General features: G+C 50.7%; 1 long non-coding RNA gene across 1 annotated transcript in view; it reads left to right on the top strand.

Annotated features, from left to right (window-relative positions):
* Positions 1–25,204, top strand: part of LOC144817929 (uncharacterized) — a 427,018-nt gene that overhangs the window by 19,829 nt on the left and 381,985 nt on the right. The gene's annotated exons all lie outside the window — the stretch shown is intronic.

The following is a 25,204-nucleotide window of genomic DNA, read 5'->3' as shown; positions in this document are numbered from 1 at the left end:
CAAGATTGTTAATGTGTTTTCTTGGACAAAATTATATATCTTTACTAAGCACACTCATCTCTTCTTCAACTAAGGTTCCAGAGGAGATATTTAATGATATATTGTTTGCGCATTTGTTTTTATCTGTGACCTCGTTTTTTGTTGTGTTGCCTTACTCTTTTTCCTACTTCTGTTCTTGCTTTTTCTAATGACAGAGAAGCAGGCTAGAAGATTCCCTATGCCGCCTCGGGGTGTAACCACAATTTGTGATTGTTAGAAACGGGATTTCTGGTTGGCTAGGGCAAACGCCTAAGCCAGGCAGACCCACCACCACTCTAGTCAGGGCAAGGGAGTTACACACTGAAGATAACCCCTGCTCACCCCCTTGGTAACTTGGCACAAGCAGTCAGGCTTATCCCAGAGGCAATGTGTAAAGTATTTGCGCAACACACACACAGCAGCAGCACACTAAGCACACCACAAGATTAAATAAAGAATAGCCTTTGTATGATCATAAACACATTAGATCATAATCACACAATATACACTGTGCCAACTGGCACTGGCAATATTCACAGGTATATATACAGGACCAGGCCAATCGGGCCACAGTCAGAACCATCAGAATGCAGGTAGTAAATATAAAACACAACCATTAACTACTGGAACCATAATGACCTCAGCATTAATTAGTGTTAGACACTATCCTAAAATATCAGAGCATGACAATAGGCATAAACCCAATAGGCCCACCTCATTAGCATAAACACTACACAATAGGCCTCCCCAACATAAACACAGTATGCAATAACCTCATAAGTATAAACACATTCCGCAATAGGCCTCACTAGCATAAACACATAACATTACATAATATTAGGCATCAACACATGGTGATAAATCATCAGCATATACGCATTGTGTAAGGGTCATCACATTAGCACCTTAGGGCCTTGCTCCCTACCAACCATAGAGTTGATCCCAGGCCAACTGGCCTTCTGTGGGCTCCAATGCCCTTTGTCCCAAAATGTCAGGGCTTACTCCAGGGCTATCCAATTAGCCCACTGGCTGCCAATGCATCAAGCAAAGTGTGCAGATGCGCTGGGAGGCGTAGGGTGCAACTCACCCCTTCCCGGCAACAGAAATGGCCCCCCAACCGTTTCAGCTGGCCGCTACAGTGGCGCAGCTGAAGAAACAAACAAGCACTGGCACTCACTGTGCCTCGTGAGCCCCACTGGGACTCTGACAGATAAATTGGCCACACGTTGCAGCTGTCCAATACGGCGGTACAGCTGAGGAAAGTAAAAAAGCACTGGGCAAGTTGGAGCCCCACTCAGGGGCTCAGGAACACCAGAATACGCCACACGTTGCAGCTGCCCGCGACTGCGTTGCAGATGAGGAAACTGGCTTCGCTGTGGCACCAACTGGGCCAAATATGAGGCCCCACTCACCTGGGTCTCCCTCTGGTGCAACGGGCACCAGGAATACTGGAAATGCGGCCCCCATTCACTGGTGTCTGCTGGACGTGTACTCCTCTCCCTCGGGACTCCTTCAGGCCGGCTCCAAGCACAGGCACCACAGTGCCCGGTATGAGCTCCAATCACCGGAGCTCTTGGTTGACTTCTCCGGTCTGGCAGTTAGACCCGCGGGGCTGCCCACCAGCAATCGGAGGCCCGTCCTCCTCTGGCTGACTTCCAGGTCACCTTCTCCTTTCTTCTGCTACAGGGGAAGGGGAAACAGGAGCCCATGAGGCTCCGTTCAGCTCTTTCAGCAGGCCCGCCCACAGTCGGGCGCGGGCGCCTGACTGCCGCTCCTGCTGGTCTCCGTGTTTCTCGGCGGCGGCTCTCTCCTCACCGAAGTGCGAGGTAGACTCCCACCTTCGGTTTTACCCCTAATGCGGGGTGGGCTCCTGCTTTGGAAACTAAGAATGCGGGTGGGCTCCAGCTTAAAGAGAGCACGCTTTCAAAATAAACACCAGTGCGGGGTGGGCACCCGCTCCTTTAGCAAAACGCGGGGTGGGCACCCGCTCCTTTGGGGAAACGCGGGGTGGGCACCTTTAGCAAAACAATGGCCGGGGACCCGCTCCTTGGTAGAATGCGGGGTGAGCACCCGCTGCTTTGGCAAAATGCAGGGTGGGCACCCACTCCTTTAGCAAAACAATGGGCAGGCACCCACTCCTTGGCAATGCGGGGGGGGAATCACCACGTTGGGATTCCCTCGGTGCACACGTGGCAGCCCAGCACTGCAGGGCAAGAATGCCCTCTTCTACTTGGAGCTAAAGTTGTAGTGCTCACGAGGCGCTAGGGACCTTCACAAACAAAGGGCACAGCTGGGCCCAAGGAGGCCAGCACACAGGGCCCTCCAAGCAGGGAGGCAAGCCTTCGTGGCGGTTCCACCTGGGCCCCAGCAGCAGCAAGCCCAAATAAGCACAGGAACACCACAACATAAGGGGTCAAAACCCCTATATTTATATCACAATTTCCTTTGTCTGTAAAGCACAGGGCTTGGGGAAATCAGTTCCAACTGGTTCTGGAGCACTCTGTTTACAGTGCTCACATCCTTCTTTGGGAGATGGGGGCTCTGCCATCAGACACACCACAGGGGGGTGGAGCCAGCATTGACCTAGGCAGGCCCAATCCAATTCAGGGTCAGGGAGCTACTCCTCCCACTACTCCAAATGCAGATGTGCTATTCAGCCTGATGCAGACTCACCCTGCCCCTCCTGGAGCCACACTCACCTCATCAGCCCCTATCACTCCAAAGCCAGACATGCAATTCACATCAGGCAGGCAGACACATAGCACACAGAAATGACAAATTCTAAAATTGGCAGTTCTAAAGTAGTTATAATAAATCTGCGCACACTATTGCGTAGCATTTATTATCACCATTCCAAACATACCAAACGTGACCACACTGCTCCTCTAATATCAGGGTTTACCAATGAAACAATTATGCCAAATGCATTCCTATGGATTCCTGTGGGAGGGCAGCCTCACAGTAGAGAGAAACCAAAACTGCTGTTTGTCACTACCAGGACATGTCACACACTTAAGGTACATGTCCTACCTTTAAACTACAATGCACCCTGTCCATAGGGCTAGCTAGGGCCTACCTTAGGGGTGACTGACATGTAGCAAAAAGGGGGTCACAGACATGGCACACACTTTAGGTGCCACGTCACAGCGGCAGTAACACTGCGCCCATAGGCCCTGCACTGGCAGAGGCCTGAGACAGGTTTTAAAGGCTACTTCGGAGGTTGGCACAACCAGCACTGCAAGCCCACCAGTAGCATTTAATTTACTAGCCCTGGGTATATGAGATACCACTTTACAAGGGACTGACAGGTAAATTAAATAGGCCAAACAGGTGTAGACCAATCTTACGTTGTTTACCACAGAGAGCACACGCATTTTACACTGAACAGCAGTCCTAAAGTGCCCAGAGTCCTACAACCACCAACACCATGTCAGAAAAAAGGCTAGGAGAAAGGCAAAACATTTCGGGATGACCCTGCAAAAAGGGCCAAATCCAACAGTGATCCACCAGGTACATTCACCGTGGCGTTCAAAGATCCTGACAGGTAGTTCTCGACCAGGGAAATGCCCTGGCACTACTGTGACCCCCAGAGAGGAAGCACCTCACCCCGCTCTGCATGTTGCAGTACTCCACAGTGGTAGTTTTGTCCATGAGAACTTGGAATTCTGCACCACCCGCATGGCCCGCTACTCCAACAGGTTGATATGGAGATAGGTTTCTGCCAGAGACAAGAGTTCTCAGAGCTACAACTCTCTCAAATGCCCTACCCATCCCAACCATGGTGCATCAGCTCTGAGCAGGGCAGAGAGGTCTGCTGTCAGTCCAATTGCAGATGAGCCACCCTTGCAGATCTTGTGCAGTCTCCTTTCAACAGATTTCCCTGCTGAAGGCCCACTAAGACTTCAGTTTCCTTTGCAGAACTCGCATATGCCGCCATACATAGTTGACAAGCAAGATGCAGGACGTCAGGAGGTCCCAGACCCCTCAGAGTCACTCTCCCTGAGACCGATGGCGAAGGCTGAAACATTGGGATCATAGCCCGAATGTCTTAGACTTGTGGTGGTGAAGGGAAGACCTGAAACTGCACTGTATCCAAGATTGTTCCAATAGAAGGAAATCATTGAGGAGTCAGGTGTGATTTTAGCATGCTGCTAGAGAACTCCAAGTCAGGAGGTTCAGCAGTGTCTGGAGGTGGCCAATAACTGACTGTGGTGAGCATGGCTTAAACAGCCAGACAATCAACAAAGTAGGGGAACACTGGTAAACCCAAATTTAGAACATGATTAGCAACCACTTTTGTGAACACCTGAGGGGCATGTGAGGCAGAAGGGGAGCATCGCAAACTGAAAATGCTCTTGGCCAACCTTGAATCCCAGGTAACACCTGCAGGACGGGAATATGAAAGTACGTGTCCTGCAGATCCCAGGCCACCACCCAGGTGCCCGGACTCAGGACAGACAGGACCTGGGCCAGCCATTCAGAGAGTTAAGATCTAATATGGACTGAAGCCCTCCATCCTTCTTCAGCAGAAGGAAATGAAAGAGTAACAACCTGCCCCAGGACCCACTCAAAGGCTCCTTTGGAAAACAGAGCTCCCACCTCTTGCAGTAGAATGACTAGATGATCATCTGACAGCTGCTCTGATGTGGGAGGAAGGTGCAGTGGAATGGAAACAGCAGGGCATAGCATTGCTGGATGACATCTGTTGGAGGTGATGGATTGCCACCCGGGAAGTACTGGATCCTGCATCCCAGCGATGTGATTGTGTAAGGGAAATCTAAAGTAGGTTGGATGCTGTTGATGCAGGAGAGGGGAACTGGGTAGCCCGATGTCTGTGGTGACCTGCACATTGCCTGCCAGATCTACGTCCTCGGCCATGAAAGGACTAGGGTGACTGCAGCGAGGGCTGAGGAGATTGGCACTGCATGTATTTCAACCCCTTGGAGTCATCTCAGAAGGTATGAAAGTGGTTAGGAAATGGTCAGGGAGAGGCTGAAATAACCAGGGATGGTCTCATGGCCTGACTTACCTTAAAGTGTTCTTAGGCAGAATCAGCTATATATAAGCATGAGCCATCAAAATGCATATTATAAGGGATGCTTCTATGTTTGCATCTACACATGGAGATGGCACACTGCACTAGTGCCAGGTGCCACCCCATGCCAATCAGTAGTATCCCAATCGGCACCATTCACGTATCTGGCCGCATATTAACCATTTTGAATAGTTTAAGCTGAGGGGGCCCTACAATTTTTACAGGACGTTAACAAGCTCTTGCTGGTCATATTCGAAGAGCGTGCTTATAGCGCCCCAATAAGCAGACAACATTCACCAACCATGAGGCTAGGCTAGCTTAAGAGAACATTTGTTTCTCGAATGCCTCAATCTTCTTTGACTTCCTGGCCAGGGAGGTATATAGGAAATAAATTAGGTTTCACATTGCTGATGGACGTCTGGATCACCAGACTCGCTGGAGTAGGATGTTGCATGAGGAAATCAGGGTTGCCATGCACCAGTATCTGCAATCTGGCTACCGACCTATTCATCTGGGGGAAAGAGCAAGGATTAGATCAAGTGACAAACAAAGTGTTGGTGATGGCTTTAATGAATTGAAGTATGTGCTCATAGAAAGCAGGTCCAGGCTGCACAACCTCCGTAAGTTGTAGGTCCCGGACCTCGGCAGCATGTTGAATTACCACAGCAGAAGAAACACTATCTTCTGGTGGTGTCCCAAGAAACAAAATTAAGTCTGTATCAGGGGGAATTATCAAGCACAATGGCCATCCGTAGGTCCATATACAATCTGTCACTATTACTGTGAGGGTTAAATCCGGTGGTGGGTAGGGATCCCTGAAAGTGGTGGGGAGTAACACTTGCCATGGGTTCACCTCATTGTTTTCAAAATTTGCCCTGGGTACCCTCACACACAAATGTACCCATAAAGTTACACTTCTGTTTCTCACTCAAATAATGCATTTGCAGACACTCACACTTTCACAATCACTGTCGCTCACTCCCAACAACTACTCGTGCACAGGGGCTTTGCTTTGAGATCCTGTGGTACAGGTGTTCTGCTTCAATGGAGCCCTGGAGCAACATCACCTGATGCACCAGTCATAGAGGCACCCTGATTCACTCCCTCTCACAATGTCCTGTTATATTCCATAAAGGTACTATAATGTAAGCCTCAGTAAATGTGTTACCCTTCACCTATATTCTCGACCTACATTACACTTGTCATGGTTTATAGGGACTGACCTTTTACCTAGATATTACACTGCATTCAGAACAAGGGTTTTTCCCTAGTTCGAAATTTCATACATTATGCATGAGGGTTCTTGAAAGCACGCAAGGACTGCCATACCCTGTATAACATCTATGTACAAAGTTCATGCCCGACGTCATCTTTAGGCAGACACAGTCATACAGCAAGGTAGGACCCCTGGAGACACCTATCGGTATATATACATCACATCTTGCTAACATAGTTAGAGGAGACTGCGACATCCTGGCGACACACTGAACTGAGACTATGGTTCCTGCATGCAGACGATCCAGCTTGCAGTGGTCTGAAAACATCCCTTGAGACCAGGACGGGGTCCCACAGTCTCACTTAAGGTAATGGGGTTGACTAGATCCTAGAGGAATTCTTGGCTAAACACCTTGTGGGACACCCCCGCGCCGCACGGCCACCAGCTGCTGCGTGTGCCCCCTCGCTGTGCCTAGCTGCCTCGCTGCCGGCCGACCCGGCTGTAGTTTGTTTTGTTTTTGTTTTGTCAATCAATTGCGCCTGTTTTTTTCAGAGTCTTTCCCCGTGTTAAGCATTTTTGTCAATCATTTGTGCTTGTCTCAGAGTCTTTCCCCGTGTTAAGCGTTTTTGTCAATCATTTGTGCTTGTTTCAGAGTCTTTTCCCCGTGTTTAGTGTGTTTTCCCGCTGTTTTCCAATCTTTTGTGCCTGTTTTGCAAGTGCGCTTTGTTTTTCCATCTGTGCCTGCCCCTTCGTCATCTCTGCCCGCTCTGTCTCCCGCCCTCCTCGTCGCCCCCCGCTTCCCGCCACTACCGCCGACCCCGCCCCTTTTTTCCTTCTGTTCCCTCCCCGCTCCCGCCTCCCAGCTGCTCCGCCCACCCGCGCACTTGGCCTCATAAGGCGACCGTGCGACACAGGTGAGTGTGACCCACTTGTGGGACACCCCCGCGCCGCACGGCCACCAGCTGCTGCGTGTGCCCCCTCGCTGTGCCTAGCTGCCTCGCTGCCGGCCGACCCGGCTGTAGTTTGTTTTGTTTTTGTTTTGTCAATCAATTGCGCCTGTTTTTTTCAGAGTCTTTCCCCGTGTTAAGCATTTTTGTCAATCATTTGTGCTTGTCTCAGAGTCTTTCCCCGTGTTAAGCGTTTTTGTCAATCATTTGTGCTTGTTTCAGAGTCTTTTCCCCGTGTGTTTTCCCGCTGTTTTCCAATCTTTTGTGCCTGTTTTGCAAGTGCGCTTTGTTTTTCCATCTGTGCCTGCCCCTTCGTCATCTCTGCCCGCTCTGTCTCCCGCCCTCCTCGCCGCCCCCCGCTTCCCGCCACTACCGCCGACCCCGCCCCTTTTTTCCTTCTGTTCCCTCCCCGCTCCCACCTCCCAGCTGCTCCGCCCACCCGCGCACTTGGCCTCATATGGCGACCGTGCGAACGCGCAGCGGGCGCGCCGATTGTGCGCCGAAGGCGCGCCAAAGGTAAGCCCGTCTGCGCCCGTCCGCAACCGGATCGCGCCCAGGGCCAGGACCCCTGGCCCCCACCGACGGAAGCCGACCCGACGAACCTACAATGCCGCCGATCTCATCGCACTCAACACCGGCCGCATCCCAGGATGTCATCAAGCCGCCCCGAAGCACACCCACGGACCCTTCAGCTGCCACACATGCAAGTTCACCTGCATCCGGACTCACCCTGCACCAGCACTCGCCAAGCCGAACACCAGCAGCAGCCACCTGAAGTGCATCCTGCTCAACACCCGCTCCGTCCACAGACACGCCGTAGAACTCTGGAACCTCCTCGACACCACAGCCCCCGACGTTGCCTTCCTCACCGAGACCTGGATGAACGCCTCCTCAGCGCCCGACATCGCCATCGCCATCCCAGAGGGCTACAAGATCACCCGGAGGGACCGCACCGCCAACCAGACGGGAGGAGGCATCGCCATCATCCACAGAAACACCATCCGCATCACGACCAACACCGACGACACCCTAACCACCGCCGAACACCTGCACTTCCAGATCCACACCAACCCGAAGACCACCCTCAGAGGCACCCTGATCTACCGACCCCCGGGTCCACGCACACGATTCAGCGAGGACATCGCCGACTTCATCAGCCCGCACGCCCTCCCCTCCACCGACTACATCCTCCTGGGGGACCTCAACTTCCACTTGGAGAACAACAACGATCGGAACACCATCAGCCTGGTCGACAACCTCGCCAACCTCGGACTCAAGCAACTGGTGACCACCCCCACCCACCTCGCCGGACACACACTCGACGCCGTCTTCTCATCCAGCAAAGACGTCACCTTCAGCCACGCAACAGGACTCCACTGGACAGACCACAGCTGCATCCACTTCACCTTCAAAAGATCAACGATCCACCACCACCAGCAACAGGTTGCCCGAAGAAGCTGGAACAAGATCACAGCCGACCAGCTCACCGCTTCCCTAAGCCAGCACCCTCCCGCCAGCTCAGCGAACCCCAGCCAGGCCACCGACAACCTCACGAAGTGGATCAACAACTGCGCGGACGAACTCGCCCCTCTGAGAATGCCACCCAGCAGACCCTGCAGCAGAAAAACACCATGGTTCACCGACGAACTCAAGAGCTCCAAGAAGAACTGTCGAGCCCTCGAGAAAGTCTGGAGAAGGGAGCCAACCACGGACAACATGACCACCCTCAAGATCGCCACCCGTAAACACCACCAACTGATCCGCGCCACCAAGAAAAATACATTTAAGGACCGGCTGGACAACAACGCACACAACTCCAAGGAACTCTTCAACATCGTGAAAGAGCTCTCCAACCCCAACGCCGGAAACAAGGACATCACCCCGTCGCAAGTCCTCTGCAACTCCCTCGCCTCCTACTTCCACAACAAGATCGCGGACATACACAACAGCTTCAGCAACCAACCAACGCAAGCCACAACCACAACAACGCCACCCACCACCACCCTCCGCACCTGGACTCCGATCAGCACCGAAGACACCATCCAAACAATGAACTCCATCCATTCCGGATCTCCGACTGACCCCTGCCCTCACCACGTCTTCAACAAGGCCGACGCTGTCATCGCACCCCACCTGCGGGACATCATCAACACTTCCTTCGACACCGCCACCTTCCCTGAGAGCTGGAAGCACGCCGAACTCAGCGCTCTACTAAAGAAACCCACAGCAGACCCCACCGACCTCAAGAACTACCGTCCCATCTCGCTCCTCCCGTTCCCGGCCAAAGTCATCGAGAAGACCGTCAACAAACAGCTGGCTGCCTTCCTCGAGACAAATGGATCCCTCGACCCCTCACAGTCTGGCTTCCGAGCGAACCACAGCACCGAGACCGCCCTCATCGCCGCCACCGATGACATACGAACTCTGATGGACAACGGAGAAACAGCGGCCCTCATCCTCCTGGACCTCTCCGCGGCCTTCGACACTGTCTGCCACCGCACCCTAGTACAGCGCCTTGGCAACATCGGAATCCAGGACAAGGCACTGGAATGGATCACCTCCTTCCTCGACGGAAGAACACAGAGAGTCCGCCTACCACCGTACAAGTCAGAGGCCACCAAAGTCATCTGCGGCGTCCCTCAAGGATCCTCCCTGAGCCCCACCCTCTTCAACGTCTACATGAGCCCCCTCGCGGCCATCGCACGCCAACACAACCTCAACATAATCTCCTACGCCGACGACACCCAGCTGATCCTCTCCCTGACCAACGACCCCGCCACCGCCAGAGCCAACCTGCACGAAGGGATGAGAGAGGTAGCCGAATGGATGACGACCAGCCGCCTGAAACTGAACACGGACAAGACGGAGGTCCTCATCCTGGGCTCCTCGCCCTCCGCCTGGGACGACTCCTGGTGGCCCCCCGCCCTGGGCACCGCACCCAAACCGACGGACCACGCACGCAACCTGGGCTTCATCCTGGACTCCTCCCTCTCCATGACCAGACAAGTAAACGCCGTCTCCTCGTCTTGCTTCAACATCCTGCGCATGCTACGGAAGATCTTCCGGTGGATCCCCACCGAGACGAGGAAGACGGTCACCCAGGCCCTCGTCACCAGCCGACTGGACTACGGCAACGCCCTTTACGCCGGAACCACCGCCAAGCTCCAGAAGAGACTCCAGCGGATCCAGAACGCCTCGGCCAGACTCATCCTCGACATCCCCCGACGCAGCCACATCTCCGGACACCTGAGAGATCTGCATTGGCTCCCGGTCAACAAGAGAATCACCTTCCGTCTCCTCACCCACGCGCACAAAGCCATACACGACCAAGGCCCGAGCTACCTCAACAACCGGATCAACTTCTACACTCCCAAGCGCCTCCTCAGATCAACCAGCCACGCCCTCGCCGCCGTCCCCCGCATCCGAAGAGCGACAACAGGAGGAAGGTCCTTCTCCTACCTGGCCGCCAAGACCTGGAACTCACTCCCGACCGACCTACGCCTGACCCAAGACCACCTCTCCTTCAGGAGGAAGCTCAAGACCTGGCTGTTCGAGCAGTAACGGCACCCCCCCCAACCCAGCGCCTTGAGACCCTACGGGTGAGTAGTGCGCTCTACAAATGACCTGATTGATTGATTGATAGAGCCATGCTAGGTACATTTAGGTACATTCAGATAGGGAGGCATCGTAGGAGTAAGCATCTTTTATCATATGTTTTACATAATTGAATGTATTCATGATTTTAGTACAATGGTAGAACTGTACCATTCTTTTACTTTCGTAGTACTGTTAATCATTTATATCCTATACTGTCTAACGGTTGCTGAAGCACATTTATTTTACACCAGAATAACAAGTGTTCAATAAAGGATTATGGAAAACGTCCAGCTTGTTTAATTTGGTTTAATTCTGTCTGAGACAGACTAAGTAAGCACGAGTGACTGAGCGAAAGGTAGTACATTGTTTACACGGTCCTGAAGGATCATGGTTGTCATGTTCAATAGTTGCCAAGAACTATCCTGTCCTTGGTAAGAGGAGATTCTAGTGGCACTGTGAGCTAGTTGAGACAAAAGGGTTAACATACCCGCTGGGGGTAATCAGAGTTTGTCTGACACCAATCCTACAGTGTGTTGTCTAAACGTGCAGATCCTGTATATTTTCTATAGGAACTATACGACAGTCCTCCTTAGTCATTCTAACACACTTCTACTACTTTACTCATTCTGGTTCCTTCTTCATACTCACTTTCAATCACACATTGATTTTCATGCTCAATAACACTTAAACACACTAAACCAACACACTCACTCAATCTCATTCTCTCTCAATCAGTCACAAACACACTTTCACACATGCACAGAGAAATAACACTGAATAATTTTTTTACGTCACTTTTTTGCATTTGCTGGTAACTCAGAACCTCCATGGCTGCAGCAGAGTAGAAATCTGGCACTTGAATCAGAAAGCCATGATTCATAAGGAGCCAGACAGGAGCAGGAAGACCACATTTAAGATAAATACCCACCTCAAGTCCTTTCCAGGCTTCTTGATAGGACTGGAGGGGCAGCCCTATCTTAATCTGGGACAGTGCTGGGGATCCTGACCCTGCTCCTATGTGTGGCGCCTCACTGGCCTAAAAGATACACTGAAGTGTGCCCTGACAGCCTCATTTTAGCAGATATACTGGGCTGCCCGATGTTAGAAATAGCGTCTCTAGTTAGTAGAGGTTTGCGCCCTGTCTAAGTAGGGATCACCACCCTAGTCTGGGAGAGTCCGATACACACCCTAAATTAACCTGTGCTCACCCTTTGGTAGCTTGGCACACAGCAGTCAGGTTTAACTTAAGAGACGATTTCTAAAGAATGTATGCAACGCTTAAATTAAAGTACTCAATAAAAACACCACAAAAAGACTGCACACAGGTGTAGAAGTACCAAGAATATTTATCTGTGCAAAACACAACTAAAACAACAAAAGTCAATATATGATATTTTAAAGATTAAATGTGAAAACAGTGCTTAGAAGTCACTAGCGGTCAAAAGGTTACTTGAGGTTGCGTGGGACTAGTGCAAGTTCAAAGTTCAGGCTGACTGTCGCAAATGGCAGGCCGGCTACAGGACTAGGACAGGTCTTGCTGAAGAAATACCTTGGATGGAGCGTTTGTCGATGTTGGGGGTCTACTGCGTCATCAAGCAGCGCAAAGGTTGTCCCACGCCGAACATCATTAAAGTGAATGCAATGCATCGTGGTCGAGCTGCAACGAGCGCCTTGGTTGAGCCGCGCAGGCTGTGGATTCTTCGTCATCGAGCAGCCTTTGCGTCGGAGGGCAATGTGGCGGAAGTTCTCACACAGTCGAGGCAATGCATATTTTGAGAAATCCGCTGCAGAACCCACTGCAGAGGCCCAGGATTGGAGAGGGCACGTCAGTCTAGGGCAGGACTCACAGATGGTGAAGTGCAGCAGCACCAACAGGATTGCAGGAAGTCTTTTGTATCCTTGAGATTTCAGAAAACAGGAGGCCTTTGAGTCACTCTGGATTCAAGTGAGATGTGTCCAGTCCTTGTCCTCAGTATGCAAGCTCAGCAAAGAAGAGAAACCATTCCTCAGAACAGTCAATCAAAGCAAAGTGTTTATCCTTACAGCACAGCAGTGTCCACTAGTGTATTCATTTGGTCGTGTCGGAACCCTGGTACTTATACCCAAAAGTGCCTTTGATGTAGGGGGTGACTTCAAAGGAGTTCTCTGAAGTGCACAAGGATCCCTTTCAACCCAGTTCAATCTGCCAGGTTATCTGTGGGGTGTAATCAGCCCTTTGTGTGAGGACAGGGCACAGCCTAATCAGATGTAAGTGTGAGCCACCTCTCCTCCTTCCTGCCCAGGAAGGCTATAAGAATGCAGATGAATGTGAAGGAGTCCTTTGTCACACCCAGCCCTTCCTGTGTTTGTGCCTGTCTAGAGAGAATGCACAAAGTCAAGCTGTCACCGAGCCCAGACTTGTATTGGGGATAGGCTGCAGGCATATAGAGAAAAGTTAAAAACAGAGAAATGTCCACTCTGTAAGTAGCAATTCTAAAATGGTAATGTCAAATCCAGCTTTACCACAAAAGAGGATTTATCACTATCATTCTAAAGATATGAAACATGATGTAGCTACTCCATTCTGATCAGGAATTACAGCTTAAAAAACGTTTTAAGGAATCCCCTATGCTAGCCTATGGGAGGCATAGGCCTCAGAGCAGTGAAAAACGAATTTAGCTCTTTGTCACTGCCAGGACAGGTAAAACTATTAAGTTTATGTCCTGCCTTTTAGTTACACAGACCCTATTCTTAGAGTCACTTAGGGCCTACATTAGGGGAGACCTATCTGACGTAAAAGGGCAGATTAAGGTTTGGCCGGTGGGTTTAAATGGCAAGTTGAGGTGGCAGTAAACTGCACACACAGCCACTACAATGGCAGGCCTGAGACAGGTTTGAAAGGTTATATGTATGGGTGGCACAACCAGTGCGGCAAGCCCACTAGTAGCATTTAGATTATAGGCCCTAGGCACATGGCACGCCATTTCACCAGGGACTTACAGGTAAACTAAATATGCCAATCAGGTGTTACCATGTTTAGGGGAGAAGCATGTGCACTCTAGCACTAGTCAGCAGTGGTAAAGGAATCTGAGTCCTAAGACCAACAAAAAGAAGAATAGAAAAAGAGGAGGAAGGCAACAAGTTTTGGGTGACCCTTCCAGAAAGGGCCATTTTCCAACTTTTGAGGTATGTGCATTATGTCTGCTAAGGAAAAGTATTGTGCCTTTGTTGCGGGATCGTAGTGGAACCACCCCCCTCACATGTATAATCCAGACATCCATCTACAGAGTGCTATGTTTTTAAATAAACCTCTAGATGGATCTTCACTCAGCCCCCTTTCTCTTGTCATCAGGAGCATGGTGAGCAAACCTCCGCACTGTAGAGCTCATGTGAACACGAAAGTCGTGTTTGCATGCACTGTTAAACTAAACTACTATAAGTCTTGGCAGAGGTTCCATGATTTATCTGGCTTCACAGGTGGGTGGGCTACTACCTTACACCTATTAAAACCCACATCTGGGTAGAGCATCTCAACCTCACCAATGTGGTGTCTGGGTGGTGCAAGCTCAGGTCAGAGTTGGAGCAAAAAAGATAATGGAGCCTCTGAGGATGGCTCTGTGTCAATGGATGCACTGAATTGTAATCAGGTTGTAAAGGAACTGGGTGCACCATAGCGGATTCAGAGTTTGACTTTGATTGGGTCAAGACAAAACTGGCTCGGGTATGCATGTCAGCACTAGAGCCCACATCTGGTGCTGGCTGTGTCTGTACCGGCATCCGATGATAGAGGATCTGGGACAGGTCTGTACCAGTGTGGATGACAGAGGATTTGGGACCGGTCTAGGAGCTGGATTGTAAATCAGAGTCAGGGCAGAACATTCCAGAGGATCAGAAGGCATGAGGATGGATCCACCAGCAGTAACCCATCAGGAGGCCCAATGGATTCTTAGAGCCTGAAGGTGCAGAGGGAGCCAGACGAGTGCCAAATAATACATCATAGCATCCTGAAAAGCCTCGACCTCCTGCTGTGTCGCTAAAGGCCTTGGGAACTCTTGGTGCATGGGGTCACCTATGGGATCGGCTCCTCAATCAGATATTGGTAGTGAAATCGAGTACCATCTTGATGCCCTTGTGACTTCCCTTTCGGTAGAGAGGAGTCGGATGAGGTTGGGCCTGCTTCATGTTTCCTCTTGGAATTAGAATTTGACTTACTTGATGTCTTTGACAAAAAAAAGAGGATCGCTTGCAGAAGCGGCCTCTGGAACGAGTCTGCACCCTCGACTTGGAGCGTGAGGGACTTATGCAACAAATATGATTTCTCACTGTGCCGAGCGATGTACAGCTTCACTTCATGCTAAAGGACCACCTTCAGGTGAATGAGGGTGCACTTTTTTAACAACTTGGAGTTCTATCTCAGCCCAAAAACCAAAGGCGTACCTCTGTAGTGTAGTTCCTATATCCCTGATAGGCTCTGAGCATTGGAATAATATACACTATAGTTTTAACATAGGACTGCGGTCATTATGTCTCTATTGAGTACATTAAACTTAATTACTTGTGTGTGCCAGCTACCTCAGAGGTCACTAGAAACTTTCTTGAATGAACAAGAATGGATTTGTTTCTGATTACCGCATAAACATGACAACTTTGTTTCCCCTAGAATTGGAACAGCTTCAGAGTCGTAGAAACAATAGATAACCGTTTCACTCAGTCAATCGTGCATGTTTCGTTTCTACAGAGTTGCACAGAAATAGAGAGACGGGCATTTCAATAAATAGGGTTTATTGAACAGTCTTATTTCTCATGCAAGAGATATGAACTGCTACAATCGTTAGACAGAATGTGAAGTATAAAATGTACAGTGTTAGCAGTAAGATAAAATAATACTGTAATAGCATGTCTTGTAGCTATGACATATATTCATTAAAATACATACATAAATAAAACAGGCTAGAATACTCAACTGGTGCTTCTAAAATAATCCTACCCCGGTGTACCTAATCTAAGTGTAGTACGAGGGAAGAAGAAGTGCTGTCTTATAGTCTGGTTTAGTTATGCCAAGAGTTGGCAAAAGTTTCTCTAGGTTCTAATCAGCTCCATACCTTAGAATGAGAGAGGATGGCATCTCTTTCCCGGGACTCGATCTCTAACACCCCGCAATGGGAGTCAGAAGCACTGGAGCTGGATTTTCTGCGAGGAGGATGACACCGTCTGGTCAGTGCGTCAGTTGGGGACTTGACTTACTTCGGGACTTGCTGTGGCGAGTGGCGTCGTGCAAGTAGGTAGTCGAACCGCACCGTGCCTTGCCGTAGCAAGTGAAGGCATATTTATACTTTGAAGGTGTTTAGGAATGCCAGTATTGACGTAAAAGTCTTGCATAAGAAAGTCATGAATGAACCCCTAAGGAATAGATGTTCATGCATAATAAATTAGTTCTAGGAGAGATCAATATCCAAGCAAGGGGAAGTCCTAAAGGCTTAAGAGTCTGGTTTTCCAAGAACTCGTTGTGACGAACCGGATCAGACCATGCCTTTATTTGGTTAGCATAAGCAATGCCTAAATAAGGACTGGATTTCTATGCCTAAATAAGGGCAATGTGAATTATACCTACATAAGGGCATGAATCGGGAAATCTAGATACAATATCTAAATCGACACACAACACCCACTCTACTTTCGTATGTACGATGTTACTATATCCTAATTTGAATTTAAAAAAATTGAATTTGAATTTGAATTTAAAATTATTTGTAAGAGCGCACATACACCAGCGGTTTCTTGGCGCTACCACTAACAAACTACTGAGAAAAGAAAGAGGAAGGAGGCCGTGAGGGGTTATTAAAAAGATTTCTTAAATAGATGGGCCTTGAGTTGTTTCCGAAATTGTGGGTACAAAGTGAGGGATCGAATTTCCAGAGGGAGAGAGTTCCACAGGGACGGGGCCAGGGTGGCAAATTTAGAGCCTCCCCACTTCTTTCTTCGGAACCGTGGAACCATAAGAAGGGCCTGGGAGGACGAACGAAGCTCTCTACACGGAACATAGTGGGTAATCTCAGAAGAGATAAAAGCTGGGGCTAAACCTAGACGAGCAAGAAACGCGATGGAAGCGATCTTAAATTGAACTCGGGCTTGAACAGGCAGCCAGTGTAGAGACTTCAGGAGGGGGGTGGAGTGATGAAATTTTGGAAGATTAAAGACCAGGCGGGCCGCCTGGTTCTGGATGAGTTGGAGTCGCCGTAAACTATATGCAGGGATACCCGCATAAAGGGCGTTACCATAGTCCAGGCGGGACACCACCATGGCCAAAATGATAAGCTTGAGGGCAGAAAAGGAAAAAAAACGGGACACCCTGCGTATGGTACGCAGTGCAAGAAAAGAGGAAGAAACCACAGAACTAACCTGGGAGTGAAGGGACAGTTGGGAATTAATTTTGATGCCGAGGGTTTTAACTGAGGTAGCAGGAGTGGGAGAGGGACCAAGAGAAGGGGGCCAAAACAAAGGAGTCCAGGGGCTGGATGATCCTAAACATCTTAAACATATCTACAACAAAGCTACATATGGATGGCTAAGAACATGTCTAAAAATACATTTGAAAAAATGCATTTCATACTGTTGCGATGCATAAAATGCAATTGTGCTGTACATATTAAAGCAATGTTTCATTCTAAGCAAATGTAGACGTTTGAATGCTACATGAATGAATCATAAACATATATACTTTATGAAATGGCTCGCAAATACAGAAGAAAAAGGGCTGAAACCATTTCATGTCAAGTTACATAATACAATTTGTATTGAGAAGGTGACATATTGTCTCTGAAAGTGTTTCAAAGAATTCTGTTCTCTATGAATAGTTCTACTATAAGCAGATTACTTGTGCCCCAAAAAAAATACAAATTTGGAGAAAAAAAATTAATCATAGGAAAAAGTTATTTGTCTTGTAAAAAATGAAGGTCAAATTCAAAGTCTTAGAACACTGTATGCCAAAATCAAAAGTCAGTGTTAGGGCTTGGAGAAAACATGAAATCTAATCCTGTAGACAAAAAGTTGTCTACCATTGTAGGTCAAAGTTGGATTACCTTGTTTAGAAGATTAACCGCACATAGATGTGAAGCATCGCCAACAGCATTGGTCGCATCAGCAATGTTCATATCGGATGTTACCTGCATGCCTGTTGTTTCCTCTCGTACCTCAGCAGTTGCAATTTGCGTCTGAGATCTCAATGAATGCAGTCATCAGGATTGGTAGCCGCTGAGGACAACACAGAGCATGGGCCGTTACAGGGTCCAGCAGAGTATCGATATCCGTAGGCATGACTGATGGAAGTGTTCGACAGATGTCTAGCACGCATTCTTCACCGCAAAGCAGGCATAGTAGAATATGTAAAATGCAATCTTGCCAGATTGATGCTCAAGTTACTTACCTTCGGTAACGATATATCTGTAAGAAACAGTAGTTAGTATTAGATTCCTTACCTTAGAAAATCCCCAGGCATCAGACTGGATCCGGAAACTTTTGCGTAGCAGTACCCTTGCACGTTGGTAGGCGTCGTCTGCGGCTCCGCGTCCGTCGGCGCCGGGATGAGGTCACCGGAGTACTTAGACGCCTCGCGCGCTGCTGTCAGTTCTTATACACAGCTTTTCCGCGCCAGAAACGCAGAGGCATGATAAAAACCAACACTGGTGCCATGAAACTAGGGCCCTGAAAGGGGATGACCTTAACCCTAGATATCCGTTCTCAGAACGGGAGGATGGGTGGGGCGGTAAGGAATCTAATACTAACTACTGTTTCTTACAGATATATCGTTACCGAAGGTAAGTAACTTGTGCATCTGAAAGAAACAGGTTAGTATTAGATTCCTTATCTTAGAATAGATACCCCAGCAATACCAACCCCGGTGGTGGGTCTGCGAACCAATGATCACACTAGAAAGTCCTGGAGAACGGAACGGCCGAAAAAGCCATCTCTCCGGACTTGGCTGTCCAGGCAGTAGTGTCTTGTGAATGTGTGCAGCGAGGCCCACGTAGCCGCCTGACAGATGTCCTGCAAGGGGACTCCCCGGCCCAGGGCAGTAGTAGCTGCCGTGGCCCGTGTGGAATGGGCACCAAGCCCCACAGAAAGCTCCTTTCGAGCCAAAGAGTATCAAGCCTTGATGCACAAGACAACCCATCGAGAAATGGTTCGTTTGTGCACCGCCCGTCCCTTCTTAGCGCCCACGTAACCAACAAAGAGTTGGTCATCTACCCGGAACTGGCGTGTGTGATCCAAATAGAATAAGAGCACACGTTTTGGGTCCAGACGGTAGAGCCTCTCTTCCTCTTTCGAGGGATGCGGAAAGAAGGTGGGCAAAGTGATGGACTGCCCGATGTGGAAGGCTGTGACTACCTTGGGCAGGAAAGAGGGTCGCGTCCGCAACACAACTTTATCCGGATGGACTGAAAGGAAAGGAGGCTTAGAAGAAAGGGCCTGGAGCTCACTCACTCTCCTGGCAGAGGTGATGGCAACCAGGAAAGCGGTCTTCAGAGTAAGGAGGCGAAGAGGACAGTTATGAAGTGGCTCAAAGGGAGCGCTCATCAGAAAAGTTAGAGCAAGGTTCAAGTCCCACTGAGGCATCACGAAAGGAACTGGAGGAAACATATGAGTGATGCCCTTCAAAAACCTATTTACAACAGGGGACTTGAACAAAGAGGGCTGATCAGGTAGCCTTAAGAAGGCGGAAATGGCCGAGCGGTAGCCCTTTGGAGTGCCCAGAGCAGAGCCCTGCTGGGCAAGAGAAAGAAGAAAGAAGAGAACCTCTGAAAGAGGAGCAGAATGGGGATCCACAGCCTTTGCTGTGCCACAAATTTGGTCCACCTGTAGGCGTATACCGATTTTGTGGAGGGACACCTGGCTGCCAGAATGACATTACAGACTTCAGGAGGCAAGTCAAATGGCCTCAACTGCCGCCGCTCAATCTCCACGCATGTAAGTGGAAACTGGACAGGTTCGGGTGGAGGACCGTCCCCAGCTGCTGCGACAGAAGGTCCTCCTGAAGGGGCAGACGAATTGGGTTATCCACAGACATGCTGAGTAGCTCGGGATACCAGAACCTCTGTGCTCAGTCCGGAGCCACAAGGATGACTTGGGCCCGGTTGCGCCTGATCTTCAGCACTCTGGGCAGAAGTAGTATAGGCGGAAAGGCGTACAACAGACCGCACATCCACTCGCGACGAAAAGCGTCTCCGAGCGAGTGCCGCCTTGGAAATTCCAACGAGCAGAACTGATGACATTGCGTGTTCTCTTCTGTGGCGAATAGATCTAACCAAGGCTCTCCCCACTGCTGAAAGAGGCCTTGCCCCACGTCCGAATTCAGACGCCATTCGTGATCCATCATGCACCGACGGCTGAGTTTGTCCGCCCTGGCGTTCAGGGAACCCGGCAGGTGTTGAACCACCAGGGTCACGCCCTGATGTTCCAGCCACTGCCAGAGGTGCAGAGCCTCCTGGCATAGGGATCACGACCCCACCCCGCCCTGTTTGTTGCAGTACCACATGGCGGTGATGTTGTCCATGACCACCTGCACTACACTCCCCTGGACAGAGGGGAGGAATGCCTTCAGTGCAAGCCGGATCGCCCACAGCTCCAGAAGGTTGATATGGAGCTGGGACTCCGCCGGAGACCAGAGGTCTCTCATCTCCGCCTCTCCCATGTGGCCTCCCCAGCCCTGGAGGGACGCGTCCGTTACAACTACGTGCTCCGGTTGGTGAAGGGAGAGGGATCTGCCGCTGACCCAATCGCGGTCTGTGAGCCATCACTGCAACTGTCTTGCAGTGCCCTCTGAGATCAAGACATGGTCAAACAAGTTGCCCTGATGCTGGGCCCACTGAAACTTCAGGTCCCACTGCAGAGCCCGCAACCGCCACCTGGCGTGATGCACCAGAAGGATGCAGGAGGCCATCATCGCCAGAAGCCGCAGCGTCAACCTGACCGAGACTCGGGATAAAGACTGAAAGATCATGATCAGAGCCTTAATATCCAGAACCCGCTGTGCGGGGAGATAAACCCAAAACTGCACCGAGTCTAGAACCGCTCCGATGAAGAGGAGCTTCTGAGAGGGACACAGGTGCGACTTCGGCACATTGATGGAGAACCCCAACAGGTGCAGGAGGTCGGCCGTAGTCTGGAGGTGGCAGACGACCGTCTGGGGCGAGCCCGCCTTCAACAACCAGTCGTTGAGGTAGGGGAAGACTGAAACCCCTAACCTGCGCAGATGAGCTGCGACCACTGCCATCACTTTCGTGAACATCCATGGGGCGCTGGTAAGGCCAAAGGGGAGCCCGGTAAACTGAAAGTGCTCGTGGCCTACCCTGAACCTCTCCTTCCAGAGGAAGCCGTTGATGTTCCGCAGGTCCAAGATAGGGCGTAGGCCCATTTGCCCTTCTTGGGAACCATAAAGTAGTGGGAGTAACAACCACACCCTACTACTGGCCCAGGAACGCGCTCAATGGACCCCTTGGCCAAGAGGGCCATAACTTCCTCTCGCAGAAGATTCAAGTGACCCCCGACACACGGTGGTACTGCGGTGGCATGGCTGGAGGGGTGCCTCGAAGGGGAGGGAGTAGCCCCTTCGGACGATTTGCAGCACCCACCTGTCCGATGTGATGTTGCGCCAGTGGAGGAGGTGATGGCGAACCATGCCCCCCACTGGCGTCACATGGGCCTGAAAGCTCGTACTAGGAGGGCTTTGAGGCGGATGCTGCGGAGGTGGATGTGGACTGGCCTCGCCGTTGTCCCCGGGCACCGCTACGGCGGTTACCACATCCGCCACCGCGCTGGATGTTAGTCTGCGGCCCGTGGCTGGCAGGACGTCTGGGGGTGCCCCTTCCTTGGCCACGAAAGGACCGAAAGGCAGCAGATTGCTGGCGCGGGGCCGACAGGCCCAAGGACTTGGCAGTAGCCCTGGAGTCCTTAAAGCGCTCAAGCGCACTGTCTGCCTTGTCGCCAAAGAGGCGACGGCCATCAAACGGCATGTCCATAAGGGTGTTTTGGACATCAGCCAAAAAGTTGGGGGACCTCAGCGAGGCAGGGCGATGAATCACCACCGTCGTTGCCATCGCTCTACCCAGCGGGTCCGTTGTATCCAGCCCACATCGGATGGAGTACCGTGCCGCATCTCGACCCTCCGCAAGGGCTTGGGCGAGTTTAGTCCGGGCCTCCTCCGGACATTGTGGCAGCACGTCCGCGATTGTATCCCACAGAGAGTGGGTATAACGGCCCAAGAGGCACGCGGTGTTAACGGGCCGCAACCCAAAACTCAGTGAGGAGAACATCTTTTTGCCATACTGTTTGTACCTCTTGGATTCCCGATCGGAGGGAGCCATCAAGAATGCGGTCTGGGAGTTAGAGGCCTGTATGACCAGGCTCTCGGGAGTGGGGTGGGTGAACAGGAAGCAAGGGTCGCCCGGAGCCAGGCGGTGGCGTCTGGCCACGTTCCTATTTACAGGGGGACCTGTAGCGGGCCTGGACCAGGTGCCCAGAAGAACGTCAGACAAGGCCTCAGAGGCTCTGAAGAGCTTGCTTGCGGTTTAAGGAGCTCAGTGAAGAGGTTAGTCCTCATGGCCGCAACGGGGAGTTTAAGGGATAAGGCCTAGGCCGCCTGCGTCAACACCACACTATAGGCAGCCCCCTCCTCCGAAGCCATGGTAGGATGGGAGATAAAACCAGTGTCTGGCGAAGTGTCCAGACCACAGGCGTCCCCTAGCTCACCTGCCCAGTCCTGACAAGACTGGCACTCACGTGCCAGAGGGTCCTCAGACCCCTCCCAATCCGCCTCGTCACCCCTCTCCTGGTACTCAGGGTAAAATGATGGGGCCGGATCATAGAAGAAAAAATCTTCTCTCGGCGTCGAATGCGGCGTCGAGCGACGCCGCTCCGGCGTCGGAACCGGCCGAGGGGGGGCTGGGGACGACGTCCGTGGACGGCGCCGGGGGCGACACCCTAGGGGCCGGCGAGGTCGTAAGGTCGACCGGCGACGACCCGGATCCGGATCCAGCGGGGCCCTGCTGCGCCTGGACCGAAGTCGCCGACAGCGCCGGGGCCGACGCACTCGGCCCGCTTTGACTCCCAGTCAGGGCCGCTTGGCCCGAAGGCGCCGCGGAGCCCGATGGAGGGGTGAGCGACCTCATGGCCGTGAGGAAGGCGTCAATCTCCTCCGGCTTCGTGTTCTGCCCAGGGACCGGCAGGTACAGAGCAGGCTGCGATGCCCGCGGCTCCGGCGGAGCCACGTGGGCGGTGTCGCCCGAACCCTCGGCTGCGTCGCGCAAGCTTCGGGGGGAGTCGGAAGAGCGATGTCGCTTCTTCGACTTCTTGTGCCTCTTACCTGAGGACTTGGAGCTTGAGGAGTGGTGTCGATCTTCCGAGCAGGGATGACTCTAGCCCCGCGACCGGTCCCTCGACCTCCTTCCGGACCAGGACCTCGAACGGCGCGGGGCTGACTGCCGGAGCTCGTGGCGTTTGCGGGACCTCTCCCGCCTAGCCTTCGACATCAAGGCCCGGCAGTCGGGGCAAGACTTGTCATCGTGGTCGGGCCCTAGGCAATGAAGACACCGGCGATGGGGGTCGGTAACCAACATCAATCGGTTGCAGTCGACGCAGGGCTTAAATCCGGGCATCCCTACCGGCACCGTCGGAGTCGTTCGACTTCGCAAAATGATCAAAAATGATCGAAAAGTTCAGTCAAAAATTGACTAAGGGTACCACCCGGATCGGCGCTTGCTGGCGCGGAAAAAATAGGAACTGACGTCAGCGCGCAAGGGCGGCACCTAAGTACTCCGGCGACGTCATCCCAGCGCCAACGACTCAGACGACAGACGTGGAGCCGCAGACGACGCCTACCGACGCGCAAGGGTACTGCTACGCAATAGTTTCCAGATCCAGTCTCACGCCTGGGGATGTTCTAAGGTAAGGAATCTAATACTAACCTGTTTCTTTCAGATCTGAATGACAGAAACCATGTGGTATTTAATTCTCGTAGACGAGATAAGCATAGAATTGGAACGATGTGCTCACGACACTTCATCTCCAATAGAGCTCTTTCTAAGGTGCTTGGAGTGGCGCTGGTGATTTGGCTTACAATATCGCAGCAGTTGGAGCAAAAATAGGATCCCTGCAACAAGTCCAAAAAGTAGTGGCAGTCCACCAAACACAGAGTGCACAAAGTTGGGAAATATTCCGAAGACTGCTTGAAAAGGTACTAACAGTCCTTGCGACTTGTAGATCATAGGTTTCTTTGGCTGAGGTCAGTGGCACAGTTTTTTGTAAAATAATGGCTTTCATTCTGCTTAGAGTATCAATTCGTATAGAAGAGATGTTCAGTGAAGGCCATAAAGTCGACTCCCTGACTGCCTTGGTTTGTGGAAACAATACTTGCATACAGCAAGTGACCCTGGATGACACAGTCACTAGATATGATTCGCAATGTGGTCTACCAACCACTAAGGATGCGCTCCTTTCATATGAAACAACGCACCACCTATCATTGCCACAGGAGGGGCAGAAGAAACGGACGAAGAAATAGCCAAAAGAACCAGGAGTCAAAAAACAACGAAAACGAATTAGTGATCAACATTTCTTGAAAATCATGACAAAAGCACAAACAGCAGTCTTAAATAAAGGAACCTCTTTTGTCCCCACATTCCACACAAACCTGGCAGAGACAGAAATTGCTTTATTCAAATTCTTCAGGATACTTAAACTTAAGTATTTTTTCAAATACACACCTACTACTACATCATCTACTATCAGATCATTTAAACCCAAAAGCACATTTTGCGCACCTTTCTCGCATAAGACTATCGAAGCATTTGAAAGATCAGTCATTTCTGATATACAAAAAATCAATTACAACAAATTCAACAAAAAGAATCTATCTAAAACAGAATGGAGCATTTTGAAAAACGTATCAAATGATCGAGATTTAACCTTTCAAAGAGCCGATAAAAGAGGAGCTCTCATAATTATGGACACCACCTTGTACGAAAACAGCGTTGATGAACATGTTAAGGATGAGAACATCTATATTCCATTAGATTCAGATCCCACAGAGGAATATCAAAAAATCTTGACATCAATCCTTGAGTATGCTTTGACCATGAAATGGATCGATGAAAAAACCTACAAATTCTTGGAAACAAAATATCCACGGCGACCTAAACTCTATATGTTGCCAAAGATAAATAAAAATCCTTTGAAACCACCTTTCAGACCCATTGTGTCAGCCTGTGGGTCAATATCTGAGAGTATTGGTAAATGTGTTGACCGTTACTTACAGCCCATCATTCAAAAAAGTTCAACCTATATAAAAGACACCACAGCGTTTCTTAATCTACTGAGAACCATTCAACTTGATGGCAACACAAAGTATTGGTTATGTAC

The sequence above is a fragment of the Lissotriton helveticus genome, chromosome 2_1 (assembly GCF_964261635.1).
Source record: "Lissotriton helveticus chromosome 2_1, aLisHel1.1, whole genome shotgun sequence".
Taxonomy (NCBI): Eukaryota; Metazoa; Chordata; class Amphibia; order Caudata; family Salamandridae; genus Lissotriton; species Lissotriton helveticus.
The sequence above is the reverse complement of the archived record's forward strand: the minus strand, read 5'-3'. Positions and strand labels throughout refer to the sequence as shown.